The sequence below is a fragment of the Hydra vulgaris genome, chromosome 02 (genome assembly GCF_038396675.1).
Source record: "Hydra vulgaris chromosome 02, alternate assembly HydraT2T_AEP".
NCBI lineage: Eukaryota > Metazoa > Cnidaria > Hydrozoa > Anthoathecata > Hydridae > Hydra > Hydra vulgaris.
The window spans coordinates 20,724,180-20,742,461 of NC_088921.1; the positions used below are offsets into that span (position 1 = coordinate 20,724,180).

Here is an 18,282-nt window from a genome sequence, read left to right on the forward strand (position 1 = left end):
AAAAAATGTTATAAAGGTATCAAAGAAAACTCAACAAAGGTTATAAAAGTTGGTATGAAACCATAAACACAAAAACACAACATGCTTTATCAGGTTTAAAAAATATATAGCTGGCCATTAAGCCTTGCATTTAAAATATATGCGCATGACAGTCACACCCACCAAGATTGCTGGGGTCATGCTTTTTCATTGCTTTAGTTTAAAAAATATTGTGCTAGTTATTAAGCCATGATTTTAAAATAAATAGGCATGTCCGTCGCAGCCACAGGGCCTGCCAGGGACATGCTTTGCTGTAAAGAAAAAATAAAAAAATAAAAAAAATAAAAGTAAGTAAAAGTAGATAGAATGTAACACGGTTACATGTTTACTTAAATAGTAAGGTGGAGATTAACTGTATTTTTCTACTTATTGCGTTATTAATTGAAAACAAAGTAAAAAACTTTTCAACGTTGTTTTCACGCGCATACTTATCATATTTTATTTTCCATATATACTTAATTTCTTTATATATGTTTTGCGTTATTTTTGTTGCATTAATAGTTTTTTTTTCCTTAATTCTTGAATTTCTAGCTTTCCAAATTTCAGTTGTTATAATGTTTGTTATTGTTGTTACCAAAATGGCTCTTGCATCTATCATCTGCAATTTTTCATTATTTATGTAAAAAAGAGCTTGAATGATATTAAAGTTGTTTTCGGGGAGTAGCTTTTCATAAGTAAATTTTATTTTGCTCCAGATCTCTCGAGCGTATGTACAGCTCATATATTAATCTGATTTTTGGCATAAGGTCATGGGATCATAGGTTACCTTGCCTATGATCAGATTACCTTGGAGTTGGAGGGAATTCAGTTTATTCGAGGAAAATCTATGCTGGAAGTTGTAATGAAATGTAATCGTGGTAAAAACGCCCTTCTCGAACGGGGATTAATAATCGACGGATTTCATCATAAATTCAACAACTCTACGCCGAACAGAATGCCTTCAAGAAGAACAACGGTGTCGATTTTCGGAATGCCTTTGGAAGCGCAAAGCTTTTAAGTAGGCAAAGTATTGCAAGAGATGGGTTTCGGCAAACATCTATCTACCAGGCTGGTGATAAAACGTATGCCGACGAAAGGCACCCCGAAATGTTTGGGTACACTTGTAGCCACTATGGAAGATTTACCGTCCCCCATACCATATTTTATAACAATCAAGGGTTATCGAGTACGAGCGATCCATACCGGCCAGCCAGATAGACTTCCACGAAAAAAACCGAACGTCGAAGTAGCGGTACCAGAACAAAAGCAAGAAGAAATATTAGAGATCGAGTCGAACGAGGTAGCGAAATCAATGGCGGAAGAAACCATCACGAATGAACTGAAACAGATAGCCGAGGAGAGCATTGAAGAGGAGAAGAACGAAAAAGAAACAACCGAGAAGAGAAGTAGCGTAACTGCTGACACCAAGGGTGAAGACATAGAGATGGCGACGGGAAAAACAAATAAAGCGGAAACGGATGAAAAAAGAAAAAGGACGATCCAAAACGAGTTTTGAAAAATCGAATGGAAGGCGACAAGCACGGGTAATGTACGCATTCAGTGTTTGTCTTTATTTTTTACAAGATTTTATTTTGTTTATGATACGAAAATGCTGTCCCGTCTTTTTTAAATTTTCTGAAAGATACGAGTGCGCCGTTTTTATTTTGAAAAAGTTTGTATATGACATATCTTTCGTTTCGCGTTAAGCATTTGTTTCCGTTTTTGAAATAAAATAATGGCTACTAAAATTCTGACGTTAAACGTCAATGGTCTCAACGACGAGATCAAAAGACGAAAAGTAATGCGCTTTTGCGAAATTCAAAACTATGACGTTTGTTTACTGCAAGAAACGCACGGATGCGACAAAACCACAGAAAAATGGACTAAAGAATGGCGAAGTTTAACAAGTAACTCTTTTTGGAACAATCTAAAACAAAGAGAGTGCGGAGTCGCTTTTTTAACGAAACACGATTTCCAATTAAAGAGATTACTCAAGACAAACGCGGGCGAAGTTTAGCGGCTAGCTTTTGTGTTAATAACATAAATATTGGAATAATAAACATTAACAGTCCTAAAGTACCGCAAAAAAATTTTTTTTTAAACTTTAGAACGTCATGCGCGTTACTGCGACACTCTTATACTTTCGGGAGATTTTATTATGGTTTAAAATCCTGTCCTAGACAGGCAAGGTGGCGATCTTTCTAACAACAATAACACTCTAGGCAGTAAGAATTTGCAAAATTTTCTCGAAAAATATGATTTGAATGATCTCTACAGAGAAACCAATCCTCTAAAATTATAATTTACATTTAAAAAACCTGATGAAACATTTAGGAGCAGGATTGATCAAGTATATACTTCCTCAGCAGCGAAAGCGCAGAGCGCGTGCTATTTTTTAAAAGCAGAGATAAGCGACCATAGCGCGGTTTTGTGCGCATTCGACATTAAAAAATCAAACGCGAGAGGACTAGGTTACTGGCATTTAAACGTCGCTATTTTAAAAGACGCTAAATTTAAGCAAATGCTAAAAAGCGAATTTAAAAACGTAAAAATTTCTAAAAACGTCTACCAAAACCATAACCAATGGTGGGACATCGCTAAAACCAAAATTAGAGATGTTGCCGTGCAGCGCGCAACAGAAATAAGCGCCCAAAATAAGCGTAACATTAACCTTTTGAAATATGAGATTGAAGCGGAGAAAAACAAAGTCGAAAAAAATGAAGAAAAAATTAAACAACTCTAAAAACAATTGCATGGGCTGGAAAACGCGGCGGAAATTTTTGTAAGAACAAAACAAGAAAGAACGAAAGAAATCGTTAACTGACGATGAAAACAGATTTTAAACATTAAATTTAGTAACGCGTAATTGCGAAGCGCAGCTTTCTTGGTCGCCAAAAACAAAACACCAGCGATAGACGGTTTACCGGTAGAACTCTACTAGGAGTACTGGGATTTGTTACGTGAGGAACTGACCTCGTTAGCAAACGAATAATTTCTTCAAAAAAAACAATGATCTCACGTGGACACAGCAAACTGCATTGATAAGCCTCCTTCGAAAACAAGGGGACTTAATTTTAATGCAGAACTGGAAACCGATATCACTCTTGTGCGCCTACTACAAAATTATTACCATGGCGTTGGCGCAGCGGCTTTCAAAAATATTAAACAAATTCTTATATCGTCGCAGACATAATCTGTGCCAAGTCAAAATATATACTCAAACATATTCCTTGTGAGCGATTTATTAGAATTCACTAACGAGAAAAACATTGAAGGTTTCTTAATAGCGATCGATCAAGAGAAAGCTTTTGACAAAATTGATAGAGGTTTTATCTTCAAAGTCTTAAAAAAACTAAATTTTGGCAATAAAGTTATAAGAGCGATTAAGCAAATCATGAAAAACGCGCAATCTTTAATCATAAATAACGGATTTATAGGTAAACTTTTTAAGATCGAAAGAGGAGTAAAACAAGGGGATCCCATCTCCTTGATGCTATACTGTATTGTTGTAGAGGCTTTGGCGCTAGAAATCAAGAAAAGTAAAAACATCGACGGCATACCGCTACCGGGAACGAAAGCGAATTTGAAAATACTCCAATACGCTGACGATACCACAGTAGCGGCAAGAAACATTAGCTCTATAGACGGAGTTATTAAAATTCTTGGAAGATTTAAGCGCGCAACGGGATCAAACATTAACAAAGCGGTAACGAAAGGTTTAGCGCTTGGCGGTTTCGACGCGGCTGCCCGAGTGAACTTATTTGAGCAGCATAGCAAAAACATAGGCGACGTTAACTGGGCAAACGAAAACGGAATAAAAAATCTAGGCATTCATTTTTTTACGGAATAAAATTGCACGGCAGAGACAAATTGGCATGAAGCGTTTAAAAATTTTAAGAAAAGGCTACAGAGTTTTAAATACAGGGCGTGTAGCTAAAATGCAAAGGCGTGTATGTCAACACGCTGGCGCTGTCGAAAGTGTGGTTCGTTGCTAACGTTTTTCCGCTAGACAAAGATACCGATCAAAAAATCCGCAAAGAAATTTCGGTTTATTTGTGGCAAAACAAATACGTTGAACCCATCCAAAGAGACACTCTAAACCAACCGGTGTTAGCCGGGGGTTAAGGAATCTTAGACGCGTCCAAGCAATGCTTGGCTTTACGGCTAAAACATTTGCTCCGCTTGAGAGAAAATAGCAAGCCCCACGAATTCCTGTTTCTTTAAAAATATTTTTTAGCCCTTTCTTTGTCCGCCATTGCAAAAAATAATTACCCTGAATGGTCGTTTTTAGCTCAAAACAACTTCCCTAAAGCTTTAAAAGACCATTCTTTTTTTTACAAAGACGTTGTGGATAGCCTCCGTACAAATCTGGCTATTTTACAGCTCAAACAAAAAACAACAAAAAGTGTTTACTTTTTATTGGCAAACCACCACCAAAACAAAAACATCGCGAAATCGCAACTCAAGTGGGACGCGATTTTCCAAAAAACTTTGCCGTGGAATACCATTTGGAAGCGGTACTTTAATTCATACGCGCAAGGGCCGAGCCAAAATGCGTAGTGGCGAATCCTACACGATATAATGCAGCTTGCAGAAAAATCGCGGGCGAGGATTACCTAAGTGCTACATTTGCAATAAAACCGAAACAACGCTGCACTCTTTTATCTATTGCAAAACAGCCAGAACTCAGTGGAAGGTTTTTAAAAGTATGTACGAAAAGTTATCGAACAATACTTTTAACATAGTTCACGTCGATTTCTTAATGGATACGGTCACTCCTGTAATAAACAAAAATACTAATAAATTACTAACCACGGTTACAAACATAATTACAACCGAACTGTGGAGGGCTCAGAACTTAACAACAAAACAAAACAAAAAAAGTTAGTCCTACTAAAACAATAGAAACGATGAAATACAATACCTGTGGAAAATGAAATACACTAAGTATTTGCGCGAAAACGAAGTGGAAAAATTCTACAGCTTATTCTCGATAAACAACGCAGTAAGTAATGCAAATGAACAGGATTTAATTTTACTTATTAAAATTTTTATTTTTGCGATTTTCTTATTAAAAAGCCATTAACCCTCTTTTTATATATTTAAAATTACGACATACCTACGAATATGTCCGAACGATCTTGGTGGATCTTTAGGATGAATGTATTTTATTTAAGGGCGTGGTGTAATATCCACGCTTATATATTTTAAACTGCGAAAGTTTGTTCGTAGTTATTTTATATATTTACGCTTCGTATTTATTTCTTATAATAAAAAAAAAAAAAGAAAAAAAAGGTTTTGTAAGTTTTTATATTAACACGGATATGTCCAAGGGATCCCAGTGGATCCAGAGGAGGAATGAGTTTATTTTAAGAGCGTGGGGTAATAGCCATGCTTTTATTTTATAAATTTTGATATGTATACTGTAATGGCAAATTGTAAAGTTTTCTTAAATAACGAAATAAATGTAATAATAAAGTATCTGTTTTTATCGCTTCTCGGCTAATGGCTAAGATTAAGTGTTTTTCGAAGATTTAAATGTTTGTTATTAAGTCTTGTTGAGATTATATTTATAGGTTACTCTGCATCATGGAATCGGAATCAAACTCAAGAAGATCTTATTTGGAAACGATGAAGACCGACAAAGTCCTGCTTGAACGCATGGTACAAGTACGAGACCATCCAACTTTAGTCGACCTAAGGAATTGATTCGAGATGTCCTACAATGAAGACGAACTTAGCGATAGTGATATGGCTGAGTATAGAGATCTTCAATCTAGGCGGACCGTATTGGAACGCCCGAACTCTGCAATCCCGACTGAGATGGAAACTACAATCGAGAAACGTTTTTAAAATAACATTGCTGTGTTGACCGTCGAGGATCGTCAAAAGATTAACTTCGCGAAACGAAACAACGCCCAATCCGCTGCGTCATACCCAAAAGATGAAATTTAACCACCGCTTTCTAGAACTTTGCTGTCGAAATTACTATGCAAATTTACCATCAAGGATATTCTACTGGCACTCGAAACCAAAAAGCTTATTAATGATCTTGAGGGTGTACAACTTATTAACCGCTCGTCAGTAGTAGAAATTGTCATGAAAACCCAAACATCGAAAAACCGCCTACTTGAAAAGGGCCTGATCATTAGGAATTATCATCACCGATTTCTGCCCTCAACCAACAACCGTACTTTTAGCCGACGAACGCACGTCTTTATATTCGGCTTACCGCTCGAAGCGAGATTACTTGATGTTGGTTCAATACTTTTAGGAATGGGATACGGTAAACACGGTACCACAAAAGTCATCATAAATGCTTCACCAAATGGTTACCCTTATCATTCAGGTGTGTTAGTAGCGATTTTGGAAGATCTCCAGACACCGATTCCGGAAATCCTGTACATCAGAGGGCATTGAGTCCGAACAATGTACACCTGGGATCCCGTGTCGTCTGCGAGCGATTGTGTACAATCTTTCGAACAACATCCCGTTAAACCGTCTTCGAGTATCTGGCAAGATTCAAAAACAGCTGCAGAAAGAAACGAAGAAGTCAACCACCCTGAAGAAGCAAATGTGGGTTTGACTGTTGATCCGGATGTATTGGGGAATGATGTCGAGATTGTGGCATCTTCCACAGTCGAGAGGACAGCAGTTGCATCTTTCCTTGTTGTTAATGTGGTGCCTACCCTTTCCCTCGATACCTTGAACCTACCCGGAATAATAGGGATTTCCCCTACCGGATGCGATTAACGCAAAGAGCAACTAGTATCTATTAATAATGACTCGCTTAATATTGTTGAGAGTGACGTATTGATGGGAGCTGCTGAACATGAAGTTGCAGATTTTAAAAAAAGTAAAAGGAAAATCTCTTTACCAAAAGACCCAATAACTAAAGTTGTTAATGGTATAAAGAAAAAAATGGAACCGTTTGCAACACTTCATCCTGACCTTGAAAAAAGTTTGAAAGATGGTAAGTCTGTGTTATCGAAACGATTACCTATCCATGATAGAGGAAGAATGCAGGGACAGCTTATGGTTATTTAGAATGGACTCTACGATGAAACAAAAGATGAAATTTCAAACGAGCAAGATCCTGCTATACGACGTTGAGTTAAAGACTATTTTATCGAAAAAGTAAAGGCAACAAAAATTATTTAACGACGATAGTAAACAATCAGAACAGGAAATACTGCGACAAGTTTCGAATACCGCGGTCAACCAAGTATGTAAGTGATTAATTTTTTTTTTATTCTAGTTGACACGATATATTTTTATGAATTTTGTTTTTTGCAAATGCGCGTCTGAGAAAACTGTCTAATCCTTTATCTTAAATTACTTTTTTTGAAAAAAATAAATTTTTTTTGTGATTTAAAACTAAGTTTTTATTAATCTGTTATAGTTTTTTCAGTCATAAATAATGGCAGTAAAAATATTATCTAAAACGTTCACGTTCATTATCAAATAACAATCAAAAAAGAGACTCTTTAATGACATTTTTTCTAAAATTTAGGATAATTTGTTTGGAAGAAACCCATTGTTGTGAGGCAACACAACGGGCATGGGAAAAAGATTGGCTTGTAAAATCAAACGGTCGTTCGATATGGAATAACAAAAGAGAAAGTAGTAGCAATTCTTAGCAAAAACGAGTTGATGTTTTTGAAAGTTACAAGTGGAAAAAACGGTATAATTCTTGCTGCCAATTTTTATTTAAATCAAAAAACTTTCGTATTATAAACGTATACGGACCTAATGATCCGCAAGATAAGGAGAAGTTTTTAAAATTATTAAACAAAAATGCGTTTTGGTGCGATTATTATATATTATTAGGTGATTTTAATATGGTTAATGACCCATTTCTTGATAGAGAAGGCGGGAGCAGTTTAATCCAAACAATACAATAGGTAGAAAACATTTAAAAATCTTTACCGAAAAATATCAGTTGACTGATATTTTTTGGAATCAAAATCCCAATAAAAAAGTATTTTCATACAAACACTAACACTATAAAAGTAGAATTGATAGGATAAATGTTTCACACAATTTGTTAAATTTAAAACCAAAATGCGAATATAGTCAGGTAGGTTTGAGTGAACATGACTCGGGAAAATGAAAAATCCGCGGGGAACGGGATATTGGCACTTAAACACATCTTTACTAACTGACAAAATGTTTTTAGAATTGTTAAAACAAAAATTTGAAATTAATCATAAGCAAAACTCTTCTGAAAACTCTAACCAAGGATGGGAATACGCTAAATCTATGATTACAGTTATCGCAGAAGAAAGAGGGCGACACATAAGAAAAGAAAAAAGAGAAAAAGTTTTTGTTTTAGAAAAAAATGTTAAATGTAGAAGAATCTAAAAGCAAAAGAGATGAGGCGAAAATTACCTCAAATAAAAAAGAGTTAAGTGAACTGAATAACAAAAAAGGGGTCTTTATCAGAACGAAATAAGAAATAATCGAAGAGGGAGAAATACCCTTTAGATCTTTGTTTCTTATGGAAAAGACCAACCAAAGTAAAAAAATTATTAAAGTGCATTTTACAAAAATAAAACTTTTACTGACACCGATGACATCCAAAATGTTTTGAGAAAATTTTATAAAAAACTTTATAAAAATGTAAATCTTGACAATTCCATACAACAGCGCTTTTTAGATAAAATTAAAAATGTTTTAAATGATGATGAAAATCTTTTTTTAAATATAAACTTTAGCTCCTATGGACTTTACTAAGATCCTTTGTCCCTAGAAAAAAAAAGTTTTCGGGTATTGACGGAATTCCTGTTAAGTTCTGGCAATGTACCTGGGGTATTTAAGGGGATGAATTTACCCGCCTAACTAGTCAAAACTGTTTTGAAAACACTCAAAATCAGATTCTATGGACCCCGAGAACGGCAGTGATTAGTCTTCTTCTGAAAAATGGAGATTTGCATATGCTGCAGAACTGGAGGCCAATTTTATTGCAGTATGCTGACCACAAGATAGTCACGAAAGCGCTGGCACTCAGAAAGGCCAAGGTTCTGGATAAAATCTTAAAACCGTCGCAAACATGCTCAGTACCCGGACGAAATATTTTCTCAAACTTGTTTCTGGTCCGAGACATCATCTACTACACTGATGAAAAAAAATCAGTTGTTTTTTGATGTCTCTGGACCAGGAAAAAGTTTTTGACAAGATGGACAGAGCTTTTCTTGTAAAAGTCTTTGAAAGATTTAAATTTAGATACAATTTTGTAAATGCAATTAAACAAACATTAAAAAATACGCAATCAATTATAACCAAAAACGGGTACCTGAGTAAACCCATTAAAATAAAATAGGGAGTTCGACTGGGAGATCCGATCTCTTTAATGTTGTACTGTGTGGCAGTAGAAACGCTAGCCTTAGAATTTAAGTTCAACAAAAGAATTCAGGGAATTTAACTCCCTGGTACAACTCCCTTAAAAATAATGCAGTTTGCATTCGACACCACTGTTGTCTGCAAAGACCCAGACTTCGTTGGTGAAATGTTTACTGTTTTAAAATCTTTTGAAAAAGCCTCTGGATCAAACATAAATGTGAACAAACAAAAGCGCTTGGTCTGGGGGTCTTCAAAACTCTTTAAATAATTTGTCCTTTGATCAATTCTTTATTAATTGGTCGAACCAGGACGGTATGGAAGTTCATGGGATGACCTTTTTTAACAACCTTAAAAAGGCAGCGGACTTAAATTTTGATAAGGCCTTTGAAAAATTTAAAAAGATTTTACAAAACTTTAAATACGGAAATGCTAAAGTGCAAAGGGATGTTTGTCAACACGCTAGCCCTTTCAAAGGTCTGGTATGTTAAAAACATCTTTCGTATGAACAATTATTCGAAAAGATCTAAACCCACATGAGAGTTTTTTTCTTTAAAAAATATATTTTAACCTACCCTTTAACCAAATATGCAAGAAAAGGTTTTCCTCAATTGAACTATCGAACCGAAGTAAACTATTCTAAGTCACTAAATCAACTCCCATTTTACTACTCTTATGATATTGAATTTCTAAAAAATAAAGCAAACCTTTTAAAAGAAAAAATGATCACAACAAAGAAAATTTTCTTTTATTTGGGAGACCAAAATGACTATACAAATTTGATCAAAACGCAAACATTTTAGGATACCACGTTTCAAACTAAAATGCCCTGGGATAAGATTTGGTGGCGCTGTTTCAAATCTTACGCCTAAGGTCCCTCTCAAAAGACACAATGGAAAATTTTACAAAATATTTAGCCCACTAAAGAAAAATGTAAATAATAAAACAAAAATCGTGGGCGAGGCAATACTTGTTGTCTCGTCTGCGACCGAAATAAAAACACGCTTCACCCGTTACATGTTTGCAATGGAAAACAAAATTATGCCCCCAATAAGATAAAAAAGAATATTACAAAAGAATAAAGTATATGGAAAATAAAATATGAAAAATACAAGCGCGAGAACAGTATAGAAAAATGTCATACTTTGTTTTCCATAAACAATGCTATTTTTAAAAGTTTCGAGCAGGATCTTGTTTTAATATATAAGGAAATAAACCATATTAAAGTTATCTTTTTCAATATTTATGTAGTTTTTAATTTTACGCAAAAGCATGTCCCCAGCAGTACCTGTGGGTGTGACGGACAGGCGTTTATTTTTTAAATGCATGGCTTAATGGCCAGCACTATTTAATATAAACTGGTATTACGATAAAGCATGACCCCAACAGCCTTGTGGTGTGACAGTCATGCGTTTATTATTTGAATGCCCGGCTAAATGGCCAGCAATATATTTTTTAAACATGGATTTCTTTTTATTTCTCTTTATACTTTACAGAAGTAATTGTTATTGTTTTATACACGATATATTTTGTAAATGTTTTTTTTACAGTTTTTCATAACTCTTACTAAAAAACTAAACTTTATTTCCTAATTAGCGGTTTTTCCTTTCGAAATTTCATATTTGTTTTCGTTTTCGTTTTTTTCTCTCGATTTTATCTTGTTTTATTAGAAACCATATATATTAATCTGATTTTTGGCATTTGGTCATGGGATCTTAGGTTTACCTTGCCCTGACCACGGGTTGTCTCGGCTTTGCACTACTGCTGAGCGCGGCCCAGATTGAAAATAAGTAAAATTCTTGACTTTTAGAGTCAATTAGAGTGTCTAACATCGCCTATGGTCTCAGCTGCTGCTGATGATGATGACGACGACGAAAATGATTAGACGTACTAATTCAAACCACAAGTACATTGTTGAAGACGGCGTCAGTCCGACTATATCTGCAGTGTTCAGTTATCGCTTCTCGGCCTAATGGCTAAGATCAAGTGTAGTATCTGTTCTTATCGAGAAACAAGAGACTAAAAGAAATAAAGAATTAACAATAAAAACAATATTACACAACATTAAAAACGAGATAAAATATATCTGGAAGATTAAATATAATAAAGCCGTCCGATGTTGAAAAAAAAAAAAAAAAAAAAGTATCTGTTCTTATCAGTTTAATATCTAAAACGCCGGCACAGTCCGGCTCATATATTAATTTGATTTTTGGTATTAGGTCATGGGGTCAGACTTGGATGATCCATGCATGGAATTTAAGTCATATTTTAGCACAACGATTTTGTGATTTGCGCATTTAATGTTCGAACGTTGCGGAATAACAGGTTAACTGTATCTTTAATAAAGCTTACAGTTTTGTTTATCTAAGAAGCCAAGAAAAGTAAAAGTAAGCACAACTAAAAAAGTATTAATGAATTTATATTTCGTTACAGAAATCAAATAAAATTTAAATTATTAATAATTTATTTACTAAAAATCGTATTACAGGTTGCCTACTGCTAGTGATATTAGCGACTTTACGAAATCAAAACGCCAACCGCAACGAGAACGGGGAAACTATGTTTTTTAAAGTTGTCGTTCACGTAGCCGTTTTTCGTAAAATATCGTTACAAAAGTTACTATGAAAACGTCGCGGTACGAAAAGCCTTTGTATAGTTCTGTATATTTTTCTGCATGATTTTTTGTACAGTTATATTTATAATTTTTAAGTAAGAAACCTATTCGATGTAAATTTCAATAAAAGAACGAAGTTTAAATTATTTTTTTAAACTAACATGTCAAAACTATCTCAGGTTCGCAATCAGTTACTCATTTCTCATTCTAATAAGATAATAAACGACGAAAAGCTATTATTACTTTACGATGTTAACAAATCAAGTAACTTAACTTTGCCTTATCATAGTTATCCAAGATTTAATTTAGACGTATCAGAGGATGAAGCCAAAAGCGAATTTCGATTTTTATCAAAAGATATGTACGAGTTGATCAATATCCTTAATATTCCCGCAAAAATAACGTGTTACAATGGTGTCACCATTTCAGCTGACGAAGCCTTTTGTATTTTTTTAAAACGTTATGCGTATCCCTGCAGGTATCAAGATATGTTACCACGATTTGCAAGACCAGTACCGCAATTGTGTATGATTTCAAATCATATCATGAATTTATTGTTTACACAATGGGGCCATTTACTTACCAACGTAAATCAGGGATGGTTAGACACTCTGCATCTTGAAATTTATGCTGCTGCTATTCATGCTAAAGGGGCTCCTCTTAAAAACTGCTGGGGGTTTATAGATGGAACTTTAAGACAAATAAGTCGTCCTAGAAAGCACCAAAGAATTTTTTATAATGGACATAAAAGATGTCACGGAATAAAGTTCCAATCAGTAGTTGCACCCAATGGCTTAATTGCAAATTTATATGGTCCTGTGGAAGGGAAAAGACATGATAGTGGCATGCTGGCTGATTCGAATTTACTAAATTAATTAGCAGTAAATTCTTTTAACAGCAATAGAGAGCCATTGTGTGTTTATGGAGACCCTGCATACCCCCATAGAGTTCATTTACAATGTGGATTTAAAGGAGCTAACATATCCCCTGAACAGCTTATTTGGAACAAAAATATGAGTAAAGTTCGTGTTGCTGTTGAGTGGATATTTGGAGATATTGTAAACTATTTTAAATTTTCAGACTTTAAAAAGAATCTTAAAGTGGGACTTAGTCCAGTTTCTAAAATGTATTTGGTATGTGCGTTAATGCATAATGCACGCGTTTGCCTATATGGTTCAACAACAACAACATATTTTGATTGTCAAGCACCATCCCTTTCAGAAAATTTTATTTAACTTTTATAATTTAATAAATACTTTTTTAAATGAAATATAAGACAGAATATACAATTGGTTTATTTTTTTACAGGTAAAAATTTGCTTAAAATTTCTAAAAAAGATGCTTGCTGTTGCATCATAGCTTGCATCATGTTATTTTGTTGCTGCATCATCTGTTGCATTGTTTTTCCTTGTGCTTCAACTTCTATTCTTTTGACTTCAAGTTCCTCTTTTCTAATATTTATTTCCATTTCACTTTTCTCATTTAAATAAGAAATTGTTTCATTGCCATTATTTCTGGACTTTTTATTAGTTTCTTGTCGTCAGTTTCGCTTTTCACTTTCACTACATGTCTCTAATGACCGCTTTCGCATTTCTATTGCTTGCAAATTATCTGCATCAACCTTTGCATTATTTTGGACTAAGAGATCTTTAAAATTACTTTCAGATTGCTGAAATCTCTCATAGACATCAGCAATAGCCACATCATAGTCTGTTAAGTCACATGTAATTCAACTTGCTTTATTTTCTTCTGCATCTTTTTTTTTAAACTTTTTAATTAAAAGGTTTACATGGTCTCGAGTTGACCTTCCAGTAACTTTAAAATAAGACTCAGGTAATCCATTAAGAGAGTTGGATATTTTTTCCCACGAATCGCTTCTTTCTTTTGAACCACGTTTAAATTGCCATGGCTCGAAGGTCGAAACCTCAATTAACAACAGTGAATCGTGTAGTTGAGTCCATCGCATTGAACTAGAATATAAAAGTGTTTTTTTAAATTTAATTATTATTTTAATAGATTGATTTATTTAATAGATTGATTAATTTTTGATAGAATAGATTTCAATAATTAAAAAGTCATACTTATACAAATTTAAATCATTAGAATTATATTATATTAATTATATTATAATTATATTACTCATTAATTTATATAAATCTTGTCTTTAGAGGAAATCAATTTAGATGACCCTGGCGATAACAGATTTATATAGCCACATTTTATAACTATTTTTATAAATAAAATATTACCTTGAGGGTGATGTTATTGTTCCACATGAAGATTCCATAACAAAGATAAACTGTGTGTTATGTTTAGCTTGATAAGTATTTTTCATTAATTTATTTATTACTGCTCTGTTTAACAAAAACTGAACACTCAAACTGAGCACTAAATACTCTTGCAAGAAACATAAAAATCTAATACAATGTCTTTTCTAGTTCACTAAATTTAACTCATCTTTGCACATTTTCTAGTAATAATTTATATAGAAACATAAACCTCAAAAATGTAAATTATAATATTAATATACATTACCAGTTACTAAATTAATAATAGCCATATATTTATTTGGTTATTATTGATAATCAATAATTATTGGTTATTGACTTTAATTGTTTTTAATTGATAATTATTATTAATATGTTTATATAAGCATATTAACAATTATTATCAATTAAAAATAACTTTAATCAATAACCACGCAAACATCGCTTAATACTCCGAACCTTTTACCATTGAATTCCACACACACAGCTGATATATCAGCTTATATCGATATAAAATTCACCACAAAGAACAAAAAATCTTAGTTTGCGAAAAAATGGTAACGTTTTCATAATCATTTCACGTTTTCAACACAATGCTGAAACTTTAATTTTAACGTCCGGCCTGGAACTTTGAAACGCGAATTGGGACTTACCCTAAGCTTACACATGCGCATTAGCAATTTTTTTTGTTTGGACGTTGCGGTTGCAGTTGTCGTTTTGATTTCGTAAAGTCGACATTAAATTAGATATCGTTGACAGTAAAGATTTCTTTATATAGTTATGTTCAATTGTTATGTAAATATGAAACACGTGTTGATACCGATAAGTAGAGGATTTCTTTAAAATTTTTTTATTTTAGGATCAAACCCGACAAAATATTTTATATATTCAGTAACTTTTATTAACCCTGCGACTTGCGATATCCGCCACGTAATGCCTTTGTTTGTTATTGTTTGTTAATTTACGGTATGTAGTCTTATAATTAATGCCATTGTATTCATTATTAATACCTCTACAAGGCAGACGCCGGAGGAAAGAAATAAACTACAATATGATTTACGGTATCATTGTTTGCTATGTTACTGTTACGGTAGGTCTTATCGTCGAACTCCTTGCTAAATTTCGTATATTAAATTAATGATAAGTTTTGTTAACTATATATACTGAAATAAATGAAGAAGCGGTATTATATACTTTAGAACATGTTATAAAAAATTTAAAATACTCATCTTAAATCAATTTTTTCTTAACAGCGGCCTTGTCAAGTTTCATGTTTAAAAATTACAGAGTTAGAAGAGGGTTATAACCACAACTATTAGTTATGGTTAGTACCCTCTTTTGTTCCGTCTGTTTTTTAAAATCAATGCTAAGAAATCAAATTAGGGTGTTGTTAAAAACCATTTATCGCATGATGATATGTCTTGTGGGATTTGATTTTAGTGCTTTGATTTTGATATGCATTAAGAGCTAAATTATGCTGTTAAAGTTTTTCAACATAAAATATAGGACTAAAGTTATCGCAGCAATTCCATAATTATAGTACTTAGACAGTATATTACGATTTCTAACATGTTGTTACGTCATCCTATATGTTGTCTTAGTAAAAATATTGAATCATTGAATCTGAGTTGGAGCACAGATCATCATTTTCAAATTTTCAATTTTCCTTGAAAACTATTTGACATTATAAATTATATAATTTATCAACAGTATGTATATTTAACATAAACACTTAAATTGCATTTATTGCTTGATATAAATGGTTTAATGAATATATTTTTTTCTCTCCTCAATCGACTAAATTAAAAACTGTTTGCTACTTATTCTTCCTTCGTTATTGTTTTGAGATTACCTTTAGAAAACTAAAGTTTCAACAGACCGAAAATAAAACTTGAACGATTTATATATATACGATATAAGAAGAGAAACCAATTTGCGAAAAGTGTGAAAAGTCAAGAAAATGATTTACTTACAAAAGCACTCTAAAATTATTTTATCTTTAAATTTTTTTATATATTTGTTTTTTAAAATATGTTTTTTATTCTAAAGAGCGAAACCTTTTTAAAATTATGTTCACTGTAAATCTCTTACATATGTATACAATTAGTAATGTAAGATATTTATGTTGTGTAGTTATATAATACAACGTATTAATTTAGTTATGTAAGTTATATAACGTATTCGTCATCCAAATTTTTTTGTTTGTTCTTTCATTTTTTAGTTTGAAATCAAGCAATCTTTTTTCAAATACGTAAATTTTTGTTTTATATATGTCAGTGTGTCAGTCAACACAGCTTTGTTTTTAAAATATATTGATAAGTTGTACGAGTTTTGGGGACAAAGAATTCACCCTGGTGATGGATAATGTCAGAATACATCATAATATTGTGATAATGGCTCAGAACATTCAAATAAAATATTTGCCACCATATTATATATGCGGAAAAATCTTAAAAAGATGATTGTAATACTGTTATAATCAATCACAAAGACAATGAAAAGTAAAAAAAGTTAAAGAAATAAATTTTATTTATTTCAACATTTTTTACCTAAAATTAACATTACAATATCAATTACAGTACGTTAAATAAGTCTCGAACTGCACATTGCAAAATATGATTTTTGCACATATATTAATCAAGGTGCTTTGACAATTTGACTGCAAGTTTCATGTTTCTCGCCTGGTCTTTCACGCAGTACATTGGCAAATCAGCAGTCAATTTCTGAGAAAGAATCCTACTTTCCTTCAATTAAGATACCTGTGTGTCTGCCTGGTAACTGATGGACATGAGGTGTCTAATGATGTAGTCTCCAATTATTGTCAATGGCATGAAAATTCTATGAGATGTACTTGTCCTGAGTTCTAGAAGTGTAAAGGTCAGAGGTAAATGCAGCACTATTTAAATTTGTCGTAATCTCCGTTACTAGGCACTTTATTCCGGCTTGAACTTCTCTCGACCGAATTTAAAATTCTTGAATATGTTGTTCTGTGATTAAAGCTCAGTTTGCGATGTCAAGCAATTTCTTGAAACCTCTTCCTTCGACTGCTGAAAAGGATTCCAGATCATTGCAAAAGTTATCCAGCTTTGCAGAGTCAGGCTGGTTTTGAATAAAAATGTCTTTGTCATATTTGGACTTTGCTTCCAGCATTTCGACCATGGTTCGTTGCTTTTTCTTAGGAGGAGGAAGAAGAGAGTCGTCAGTTTTTTCAGAATACCCAAAGTAATCTTGGCTGTGTTTTTTTTTTCGAGGTGACGATGAAGTTCGCTTGTGTCCCATCTAAGTATTAAATTTAATTAAAAATTATTTTGTTCTTATCCATAATCTCGTAACTATTTCAAGCAGGTTAAGTACATTTATGTAAAGCAAATTTTTTTACTGCTTCTTTGTATAATATGTTTTGTTTCTTTTTACGCCAACACTTTTTATTTTACCAATATCACACGCATTTATTGGAAATGCAAAAAATAAGCTCGTTTTTTTTATTTCGCACTTACATATATATTAAAACAAAACACTTGCTTCTTTTTACGCCAATACTTATTATTTTACCAATATCACACGCATTTATTGGCAATGCAAAAAATAAGCTCGTTTTTTCTTTCGCACTTATAGATATATTAAAAGAGAACACTTGCATTTATTAATTTCAGTAACCATTTTACATTTGCAGTCTATTGGTTCACTTATTTGAAATTTGCACTTATTACATTATTTGAAAAAAAAAAATTTTATTACATATATTGACACAAAACTTGAAATTAAATGTAAACTGACTAACTTTTGAATCTTCTGCAGAAGGAGGTTTTTTCTAAATTAAAATTTCAAATCAGTGAAAAAAATCAAGACCATTATTTCAACGAGTCATACAACATACAATAAGAAATCCTAAAATTTTGCTATAATAATCTATTTTTTTGATTAGCTGAAATGAAAACGTTAAGTAACTCTGAGGAATAAAGTTATGCTCAATATAATATACAAACTTTTCTTAATTTATTGACAAATAATAATAATTTATAACATATACGTTAACTTTTACCA

At 32.8% G+C, this 18,282-nt stretch overlaps 2 pseudogenes; both read left to right on the plus strand.

The window, feature by feature from the left end:
- Positions 1-11,007: 11,007 nt before the first annotated feature.
- Positions 11,008-11,141, plus strand: LOC136077463 (U2 spliceosomal RNA; annotated as a pseudogene).
- Positions 11,142-11,313: 172 nt separating this feature from the next.
- LOC136077547 (U2 spliceosomal RNA) lies at positions 11,314-11,424 on the plus strand (annotated as a pseudogene).
- Positions 11,425-18,282: the final 6,858 nt, after the last annotated feature.